Consider the following 11,061-nt stretch of genomic DNA (forward strand, 5'->3'; position numbering starts at 1 on the left):
ACTTCATGCAGTCTAGACTGGCGCCACCACTACCTAGCGCTGCGTGATCTTACTGCAGCCGTTATTCATCTTGATTGGATAATACACGTACTTATAGATTTCACTGATGATACGTGTGGGGATTTCCCAGCCCTTTCCCTCCACTGTCCATTTGTTATTATTGGCCACGAGTGCAGCGTTTGGTCGTTGTGTCCATTCTGGCTCATTCTTACATGTTTATATCATGTAGGTCACATATAGCATAGCAATTTTTTATGGTGTCATTCGGCATTTGTATTTCCATATTTGCCAACATATTTAGGTCTTATGACTCCCGTTTTTGGCACCTTGTCTCGTTATTCATATTGTTTGCTTGGTAGGGTACATGCCTCAACCTCAGTTTTAAATGTTTTTATGAAATTTATTATTATTTACCGTACCTCTTTGATACAATAAAGCTAGATTATTTTTGCTATAAGACACTTTTTTTCCCTACATAATTGATTCCTCCTAGTACACAACTGCATCTCGACTTCTATGGGGCATGATCTATCCTTGCGGAATTTGTTGCCCAGATGTCTATATTTTTCAGCATACTCCGCCTCTGAAAATACCATGGTCCCCTGCAATTTCCTCAGTGAATTACTGTTCCACACTTTGCTCAATAATACCTTAATAATAAATGTGCCAGATCATGAAACAGATCATGTAAAAAAAAAACAAACAAAAAAAAACGGCATAAACTTCTATACTGTATATGGTAGGATCAGAGTACACTAGAGGATCTAAAAAAAATAAATAAAATAGATGTCAGAAATACCACTTTTATTTTTGTCATTTTGCAACTGTCATATCAAATTTTAACCCCTTACTTGCATGGGATGTAATAGTTCGTCACATGTCGGGTGCATGGAGAGGGCTCACGGGCTGAGCCCTCTCCATAGCCGGTAAGTCTTTGCTGCATACTTGCTGTGCTAGCACGGATCATGGATGCAAATCCAATGATCACCGCCAGCAGCCTCAAAAAAGTGGTGGCGCCCATCTTAGCGAGGATTGTCGCTCCCAGTCACATCATCGGTGAGCGGCGATGAGTCACCATGACAGCCTCGGGTCTTCGGAAGACCTGAGGCTGCCTCCTTTTAACCCTTTCATTACAATGTACGATCAGCACATTTTAATGAATGAGGAAAATCCCCATATACTGCCATCCTGTAGTATGGCAGTATATGATAGGATCGATCATGGCATCATGGATATGAAAAAAAACAAACAAACAATGTGAAACCACCCTAAAGAAGAGGTATCATTTGGAGCACACAAAAGCGGTTTTTCATCACGTTAATTGCACCATAGACACTTAATATGAAAAGGCCAGTGCTAACATGAAGAAAACTTACTTGACTTTCTCAGCTAACTCCCTTCCAACCACCTTGGGAGGACACAGAAAAGACCGATCATTATCTTTGGTTAGTTGCTCGATTTCAGTTAAAGGAAATCTTCATTAAATTCAAGCAGGGGCACAAACTCATAGATCCAGGCACAATGACTTAATCATTGTAATCTCCTTATATTTGTTATCCATGGCTTCCTTCGCTCGAATATCAATTATGCTAATATGCCTGAGGGGCTACCTAAGCCCCTCTCATCCGGCTTTACAGACTGTTAGGCTCCTTCCACACTTGCTTTGCAGATCACGTCAGAGTCTGATCAGGGTGGTCAGTGAAAAACGCACATTTTGCATCAGAGTGCAGTCAGTTTTCAGTCAGAGTTTGTTCAGTGTCTCAGTTTTTCACGTGCGTTTTCAATGCAATTTCAATGCGTTTTTCACACGCAGAAAATGCACGTGAAATGGACTCAGGACTGAGCTCTATCTTTTCTATGGCAATTGATGCGTGAAAAATGCATTGCACTTGCAAGTGTCTCAGAGTGCAATGTGTTTTTCATGCGTCTCCATAGACTTGTATGGTGCGTTTTTCACGCGCGTGACTTGCAAAAGTAGAGCATGTCGAGATTTAAACGCGCGTTAAAAAAAAACGTGTGTGTGTGCGTGAAAAAAAAAGGAAAGTCTGAAAAGACCCATTGATTACAATGGGTCAGAGTGCAATGCAAGTTCTGCTGCATGTCAAAAGCATGTGTGAAAAACGCAAGTGTGAAAGGGGCATTACAGTGTCATACGTTCCCCCTGCTTCTTCAGCACTTGTTAAGTGAGCAGGAAACACTCACTGTACAAGTGCTGAGGAAGCAGGGGAAAACGAGAAAGCTAGATGAGGGTCTAAGGTAGCACCATAAACTCATTAGCATTATTTAAAAAGTTGATTTTTAGAAGAAGGGAGGCCTAAGTGCCTGGATCCATGAGTAAGTATTGCGGATTTTAAAGTTAGAATTCCCTTAAGATTCCTCAATGTTCTGTATACCAGCAACACCCTGCTGAGAAGATTGCAAGTTCCCATTTTAGGCTATACATAATGCCGCAGATTACATAGTGTCCATTATCTTTTCTATTGTATAGTACAAGATTCTGTATTACTATTTTAATACAAGCAGAACAAAGTGATGTTGTATGTAATTTAGCCAATGCTCACTGGGATCTTTAATGAAAAGGTTTGAGAATCCATCTAGTGTCTTTATGCTATTAATGTATATGCTTATTTATTCATTGTCCTTGTGGAGTTGCTGATAGAGCACTCACTTCTTATCTTTCTATAGCTAAATTTATTGCTGGAGAGACCAGGAGTCAGTGTGTGTTTGTACACAGAGAACACAGGTTTAAGGGGATGACATAGAACATTCTAAGTGGTAATGCAAAGCAGTGTGTACATATATTTAAACGCTAACCCACTTCCTTTCCACATGACTCGTCTGCTGTATATATTACATAAGGTGAATGTTTAGTTTTACTTCTGAGAAACAAAAACAAATTATATGGCCTACTTAAAACTTCCACATACAAATTTATTAAATTTCTACATTATAATACATTCCAGGATTTAATGTTTAACCCTTTCACGACCTGTGACATAATAGCACGTCATGGGTCGGCTGCGGGTGCATGGAGAGGGCTCACAGGCTGGGCCTGCTCCATAGCCGTTAAGTCTTTGCTGCATATTGCAGAAAAGACTTACCGGTAAAACCCGCACATCGCACGGCTTCAAAAAGATGGCGGCGCATGTGCCCTGCCATCTTGCCAAGGTTCGTCCATCGCCACGAAGACCCGAGGCTTTCTAGTTTTAACCCTTTCATTACAATGTCCTATCAGCACATTGTAATAAATGAGGAGGAAAATCCCCATGAACTGCCAAACGGTACAATGGCAGTATATGGTAGGATCAATCAGACAACCTAGGGTTAAAGTACCCTAGGGAGTCTGAAAAATAGGAAAAGTAAAAATTTAAAAAGTTTAAAAAAAAAAATTATAATAAAAAAACCCTAAAAATTCAACTCATTTTCCATTTCCTAGAACGGATATAAATAAACAGTAAAAATCACAAACACCTTAGAGATTGCGGCATCCAAAAATGCCCGTTCTATCAAAATATAATAACAGTTTTTTACTGCATTGAACCCCGTAACGGAAAATAGCACCCAAACTTGAAAATGGCACTTTTTTTGCCATTTTGAAAAAAAAAAAAAAACCTATTAAAAAAACCTATTAAAAAAACCTCAAAAGGTCATACAGTCCTAAAAATGGTAGCATTGAAAACTTCATCAAAAGTCGCAAAAAAAAATATACCCCCCACAACTCCGTACACCAAAGTATGAAAAAGTTCTTAGCGCCAGAAGATGGCAAAATTATAAAAAAATAAAAATTCTACACAGGTTTTTTATTTTTGTAAACCCAAAAGAATAAAAGTAGACATGTCATTTGGGGCGAACAGTGAAAGCCGTAAATTCAAGCCCACAAGAAAAAGCAGCAGATGCGTTTTTTTTTTCACCAAATTTCACTGCATTTTGAATTTTCTTGCCTCCCTGTACATGGCATGGAAGAGTAAATATCATCACTATGAAGTGCAATTTGTTACGCAGAAAAGAAGCCGTCACAGAGCTCTTCACGTGTATAAAAAAAAAAAAAAAAAGTTTTTGATTGGGGGGAGTGAAAAACAGAAATGAAAAAACAAAAAAGGTCGATGTTCTTAAAAGGTTAAAGGGGTTGGCCACTCCAAGAAATCTCTCCCACAAGACAAGTCTCTGAGTCTTTGCCTCCTGTGAGAGCTTCAGCCTTTTCCTGTTCTTGCCATGCTGCCCTCTGGATATATAAACAGCTTCCCATTTCTCACTCCTTCAGTCCGTCCTCAAGGCATGACCCAGGGTGCTCCTCTCTCACAGTGTCTCACTGACAGACACAGGGAGATAAGAGAGATTCAAGGGGGAAAAGAATGAGTCAAACACTCCTCCTATTCATCAGTGCTCAGACATGTAAACAAAGATCCACAGAGAGCACAAATGTAAGCATCAGGACTGAATTCAAATTTTACCATATGTGGTAGATACATTTGAAAAATTGGCTGCCACATGAGGGAGCTCAGGTGCTTTCAGCATGATTCCATGAACAGAACTATGTAGCAATGTATGTAGTAAGTAGTGACAGCTGCATGGATGATGTTTTAAATCCATCTCCAATCTATATCCAAGAATAGGGGAAAAATATTTTTGTATTGATAGAAGATGCATGTTATGTGTCGGAAACGCCTTTTAGAGTACATCAGGACAAACCTGGCAGCAGGATTGTCATTTTTATTTGGTGACAGGTTCCAATAACCTATGCTATGCCTTTGTCAGCATTCTTAATTATTTAAAGGGAACCTACCACCACAAATCAGAAGAACAGGCCCGCGCCTGTTTCGGAGCAGTGACCGCGCAGGCGCGGGCCTGCTCTTCTGCGCATGCGCAGACGGCAGGATCACCGGACGAGGGCGCGCAGCTACGCGGAGCTGCGCGCCGAAGATGGGTGAGTAGGAGGGGAAAAGAGGCTACCGGGGCGTGGAGTAGCCACCTCGTGTAACCTCAGATGCGGCTACTCCACGCCCTAGTAGCCGCATAAGTAAATTTGAATATATGTCTAATAAAAGTTATCAAAAAAGTGTGGGGACGTGAGGATTAGCCCTTAAAAGGGCTATCCTCACGTCCCATTGATCCACCTACAACCCAATCTACCTTTATAGGTAGATTTGTGGTGGTAGGTTCCCTTTAAGTACTTAAAACTTTATTTCACATAATGTTAATCAAACTATTATAAATTTTGGAAATAATTCAGAATGCTGACAAAGGCATTTTTAAAATCTGTATCGCACAGACTCTGGAAATCGGTCACCATCTAAAAATGCCATCCATGACAGTGTCGCTTTAACCCTTAAGGACCAGGCCCTTTTTTGTTTTTGCGCTTTCATTTTTCACTCCCCACCTTCAAAAATCTATAAACTTTTTTATTTTTCCATTTAAAGAGCTGTGTATGGGCTTGTGTTCTGCGTAACAAATTCATAGTGACAGTATTTAATATTCCATGCCGTCTACTGGGGAAAATTTTTTTTGGAATGCAATGAAAATTATGAAAAAAAACCCAGCATAATTGCACAATTTTCATGTGGCTTTGGATTTTACATCTTTCACCGAGAAGCCTCAAATTATATTTCTACTTCATTTTTTGGGTCTGTACGATCAAGGAAATACGATATTTGTGTAAGTTATGTTTTCATACATTTACAAAAATTAAAACATCCTGTACAAAAAATAATTAATCATTTTGCCGTCTGGCGTCATATTTTTAATGAGGGTTTCAATGTTACCAGTTTTAGGAATGTAAGACCTTTTGATCACTTTTTATTGAATTGTTTTTTATTTTTGCAAAAAAGTGCCATTTTCGACTTCGGGCCTATTTTCTGTTATAGAGTTAAATACAGTGAAAAGGCGTTATTACATTTTGATATATCTGGCATTTTTTGGATGCGGGGATACTTAATGTGTTTATGATTTTTACTGTTTAGTTATGATGATCCTACCATATACTGCCATACTAAAGTCATCATCTACTACAATGTGCAAATCGCCTAAAACACTACAGCCACGGATCTTTGTTTGATCGGAGGCTGTCATGGCAACGGATCACCACTCCCAGATGACGTCATAGAGAGTGAAGTGACGATCCGGGCTAAGATGGCGGAGCCCATGCGCCGCCTTGTTAATGCCACCAGCAGCCTTGACACACGCGCTCGGTGTTAACGACTGGTGTTGGCTCCATTGTGCAGCAAACACCCGGTGAGCATGAAGAGGGCTCAGCCCAAGAGCTCACTTCATACTTCCCCCTAGACAACAGGACGTTCAGGTACGTCTTTCTGCGTTAAGGGGTTAACGAACAAAGTAAAACATGAAAAAAAATGTATGAATTTTATCTATCAATGTAGGGATTGGCGGTCATGTGTCTATTCTAGTATTTATAGCCCTGACCTTTAACTAGTAAACAAAGATTTCAAGTAGCAACTTACATTTGGCTTTGTACACCTTTGTTATGTTCTCTCAGTGGAATATTAGTAATCAGTGTCAGAAGATACCAACTACGCATGAAAAATGTGTACTATTTCTGTTCCTGAAGACGTCATCGGATTTCTGTTTATGTCTGCTTATGGTCATAGACGTTTTATTTTACTTGTATCCAAAAAGACAAAGCCTGGGACAGACCAAACATTATAATATATTCTGTGGTATGTGTATGTGTACAATCATTGAGAATTATCTGATGAATATGTTTGCTTTAAAGAAAAAACAAAACAAAAACCACGTCATTTATTGAAGAACATTATACTAAACATGCTATAATAAAGCGGTCTGTTTTTTCCAGGTCAACTAGCCAGCATGGCTTTATAACACATTGAAGATGCCGTTCAGTATGTGGGGGTAGCAAGTTTTTAGAGCAGCAGCGTTTTTACAACATGCTGCATGTAGATCACATATCAGGGTCAAAATATATTTCTTAAACAATGGGGGAGGGGATTTATAAAATCTTGAAAACCCCCTTACACCACCTCAATGTCAAGTTGAAGGTGTCAATGCCAGGTCACAGAGTGGGCATTAGCCTTCTCTAGTTCCTGAAGTAGGTTATAGCCCAATTCTATGCTAGGCCCTGCAGGGCCTCTTAGTATATAGGACGCCAGTGCTTGGTAAATTCCCTCCTGGTCTTGTAGGTTAATTGTCTTGCATAAAAACAATACCTTTCATGAGGAACCCTGCCGCCTTAACACAGAGCAGCAATGGGTTCAGGTTCTGAGTGCTCTCCCAATTTACAATCCAGCTTCTATCAGTCACTTTTAATTGACAGTGCCAGCTTTCTGTGAGATAAGACAAGAGAGGACACACCAGACCTCACGACCTCACCCATGTTGCACCAAAATGCTCATTTGCATATAATGCAAAGTTACAGAATTCTATGCATTCAGACCACCAATATCCATCCTATGATGTAGGATACCTAATCTACAAAGCCATATGTTTACCTTATAAGTGACTGGAAGCAGACACATTCTATACAATAACCGCTTTCCGTCTGTGGACTGTAAAAGTTAGACAGGTCAGCAAGTAACTCTCTAATGACATTTTCAGGGGAATATGTCACTGCTCATCTACTTCCCCTATCTGCACAGAGCAGATCCGGGGAAAAAAAATTCTCTACAGACCTCAGAGTTAGCTCCAGTTCATTGCTGTCTATGGCCATGAGGCTAAAGAAAAACACTCAAGGCTGTAAACTGAACAAAGCAGAGGCTCAGGCAAGTTTTCAGCCTTCATAATTTTAGAGACACAACAGAATTAGAAAACATCATACTATTAAAAGATTAAAAAAAAAAAAAGCTAGGTATTTTTCTAAAGGTAAAGAAAAGTGTTGCATTTGCAGTGCAATGATTATGTGGTCAGGAAAATGTCACAGTCTAAGGCTCCTTCCTCAGCTCCTTGCATTTTTTCGGACTCGTGCGTTTAAATCTCGACATGCTCTACTTTTGCAAGTCACGCGCGTGAAAAACGCACGATACAAGGCTATGGAGATGCATCAAAAACGCATTGCACTCTGAGACACTTGCAAGTGCAATGCGTTTTTCACGCATCAATTGCCATAGAAAAGATAGACCACAGTCCTGAGTCCTTTTTACGCGCATTACCTGCGCATGAAAAACACATTGATCTGCAACGCAAGTGTGGAAGGGGCCTAACTTATTGTTATCCATGGCCTCCTTCCTTCTAAAAATCAACTTTTTAAAATTATGCTTATGAGTCGGAGGGCTCCGCTTGGTGTTACCAGAGCTCCTTAATGCTGCAGCTTCACAGGCTGTTAGACTGTCTCACCCTCTCCTTCTGCAGCTTTATTTTACTGCAAACACCAACAACCTTCACCGATCACAGCTGTTAAACCATACAGGAGAATATGCCACTTAAACTGCTGAGGTGCATTATGTGGGCACTGAATAATGAACCCTCCCACCCACACACTGCTCTACAGCCTGTCGTTCTGTAATAGGAAGATAGTAAATTCACAATATACTGCAACATCAAAGGCTTGCATTATATCATTATACTTTTCCACTGCTGGAATACTAAATGGAGCCACTATGAAGTACACTTTTTATATGCAATTTGATGGCAGGGATTGTAAAAAAAAAAAAACAACACAACACACTGGAAACTAATATGGAAAATGGCTGTAGGGTGGGCTCACTCAAAATGTGAAAGAAACTAGAGGCGCTTAGAAAATGTATATAGCAGATTTTTTTCAGATGTATTTTGTTGTGTAAATAAACTCTAAAGAAGTAATTTCAGAAGCTGACTGCTGTTACGCAACTTTCTACAGATTAGTAGATAAGGAAGTTGTCTGCCACATACACTCCAGCTAACAGTTAATACTATGGCAGAAAAAAAATTACTTGTACAAACTGTTGACTATAGGTTTAGTGTCCTGTTTAATATGATAAACACTATAGATTGCTCCAACTTTACAATTCCTATGATGAGACAACTTCAGAGACTACTGTGTATTTCTCTAATCGGACCCCAAGATTAACTTCTTACTGGAAACCAGACAGCGGGGGCGTAACTTAAGGGGGTGCAGAGGTTGCAGTCGCACCTGGGCCCAAGAGGTTTAGGGGGCCCTTATGGTGTCACTTTCCCATATTAGAAGACTATTACTATAAACCATACATTATAGTCAGGGGCCTGGCCCATCAGCTTCTAGTTACGCCACTGCAGACAGATTTATGACAAATCATTTACAGAATAGATGCGGCACTTACTATAACTTTATACAGCATTCCAGCATTTTCAATAGTTTCTTAGATTCATCACAAAAATACAGAAGAAAAAGTAGTGTAAAGCAAATAGTGGTGGTAATATGAAAAGCTGCCAGACAGCTGGCATATCTTCTATGTGGGATCCGGTCAGTCCCATGTGAAGAGCCCAGCAGCAGAATAAAGCAGGGGCTGCACTCTGCCCCATGGCTGTGTGTGTTGGTAAATAAGAGACACATGGACTATGCAGTGTTGCAACCTCCACCACATCCTCCTGCTGGTTTGTCTTTCACAACAGGCCCGGCTATGTATACATGTACGTATGTATGCATGGCTGGCATGATACGTAACCAGCACTCAGGACAGGTCTGACTAGCTTTTCTCATGACTGGCCAGCACCTAAACAGCTAGGCCAATACAAGCCAATGGCACCTGTGAGCCACTTACAGTGTAGTCAGACTCACTGGCTTAGGTAAACGACCAAGCAACCCGCCACCTTAAACAAGAGTGCGCTACAGGACGTCTAGACAACAGACTGCACAGTGTCCACTGCTGGACATGATACGGGAGCCAGGTATGAGGTAAGGCAGGGGCTGCAGCCACTGCTCACAGAGCACCCGTCACGTCCAGACAGGAAGCCTCGCACCACTGACGCACAGCCCTGGCATCACAGCCACCTTTTCTCCGCAGAGGCCACAGTCTCTAGTACAACTCTTATTCTTCTTGCGCATGTTTTGCTGGCTGACAAGCCACACTCCACTATGAGCAGCGTGCAGCCAGTCCCCACTCCTCTGACTGCGTCCATGCACACAGACACGCACAGCAGCCACTTACGGAGCCCAGGGAGACGTTATACAGTGTCCCGAGTTGATGTGGTCGTGGAGCCGTAGCCACTTTCCTGCCAGATCTGCATTTGAGCTCTATGCAGTTATACACAAGAAGACCAGAACCAGCTCACACATAAGTGGCACCTGAATCCACCTATACGTAGCGGCGAGCAGCTAGCAACACTGCGCTGATTGGCTAACACTCGCACCGCCTCTTTTCTGTCCGAGCCAGTCACAAGGCAGAGGTGGGCTGTGGGGCAGTACGAAGGTGCTGTTAGGGGATTACCTTACAAACAGCAGCAACATCTGTTAGGTGCGCGCACCTTGAGCTTGCTGAGGCGGCTGTCATATGCTGTGCCCCGGAGCGCTTCTTCACAATAGTGATGACACGGCATGTTCCCTGCTGCCTCTAATAAACTATAGTCCCCATCAGGCAAGTGCGAGTTAATGGTGGCCGTCAGCAGCACCACCCCTCTTAGTCAGGAAGCAGCTGGAGGGAGAAACTATAGAGGCGGGTGAGGCCTGGGAGCCAGCGCGCCCTATGCAGTTACTGGCAAGGGGCAAGTTTTGTGGTATAGTGATGTTTACTATGTTATGGAGCTTCATCTGTCCAAGGGCCACACTGGTAACCAGTACCCTAGAAACACTGGATACCACAGTACAGCACTAAATACTACCCCAGTACAGCACTAAATACTACCCCAGTACAGCACTAAATACCACCCCTGTACAGCACTAAATACTACCCCTGTACAGCACTGAATACTACCCCAGTACAGCACTAAATACAACCCCAGTACAGCACTAAATACTACCCCTGTACAGCACTAAATACTACCCCAGTACAGCACTAAATACTACCCCAGTACAGCACTAAATACTACCCCAGTACAGCACTAAATACTACCCCAGTACAGCACTAAATACTACCCCAGTACAGCACTAAATACTACCCCAGTACAGCACTAAATACTACCCCTGTACAGCACTGAATACTA

At 41.6% G+C, this 11,061-nt stretch overlaps 1 protein-coding gene across 2 annotated transcripts in view; it reads right to left on the minus strand.

Annotated features, from left to right (window-relative positions):
* The window catches only part of YPEL2 (yippee like 2), a 68,948-nt gene extending 58,479 nt beyond the window's left edge, over window positions 1–10,469 (minus strand). Inside the window, exon 1 of one of the 2 annotated variants that reach the window (XM_072136482.1) lies at window positions 10,387–10,469. The gene's annotated coding sequence lies outside the window, so the exon portion shown is untranslated. Of the gene's footprint in view, window positions 1–10,070; window positions 10,254–10,386 lie in introns of those variants that run through there. The other variant, XM_072136481.1, reaches the window with a different exon arrangement.
* Window positions 10,470–11,061: the final 592 nt, after the last annotated feature.

This window comes from Engystomops pustulosus, chromosome 2, assembly GCF_040894005.1.
Source record: "Engystomops pustulosus chromosome 2, aEngPut4.maternal, whole genome shotgun sequence".
NCBI lineage: Eukaryota > Metazoa > Chordata > Amphibia > Anura > Leptodactylidae > Engystomops > Engystomops pustulosus.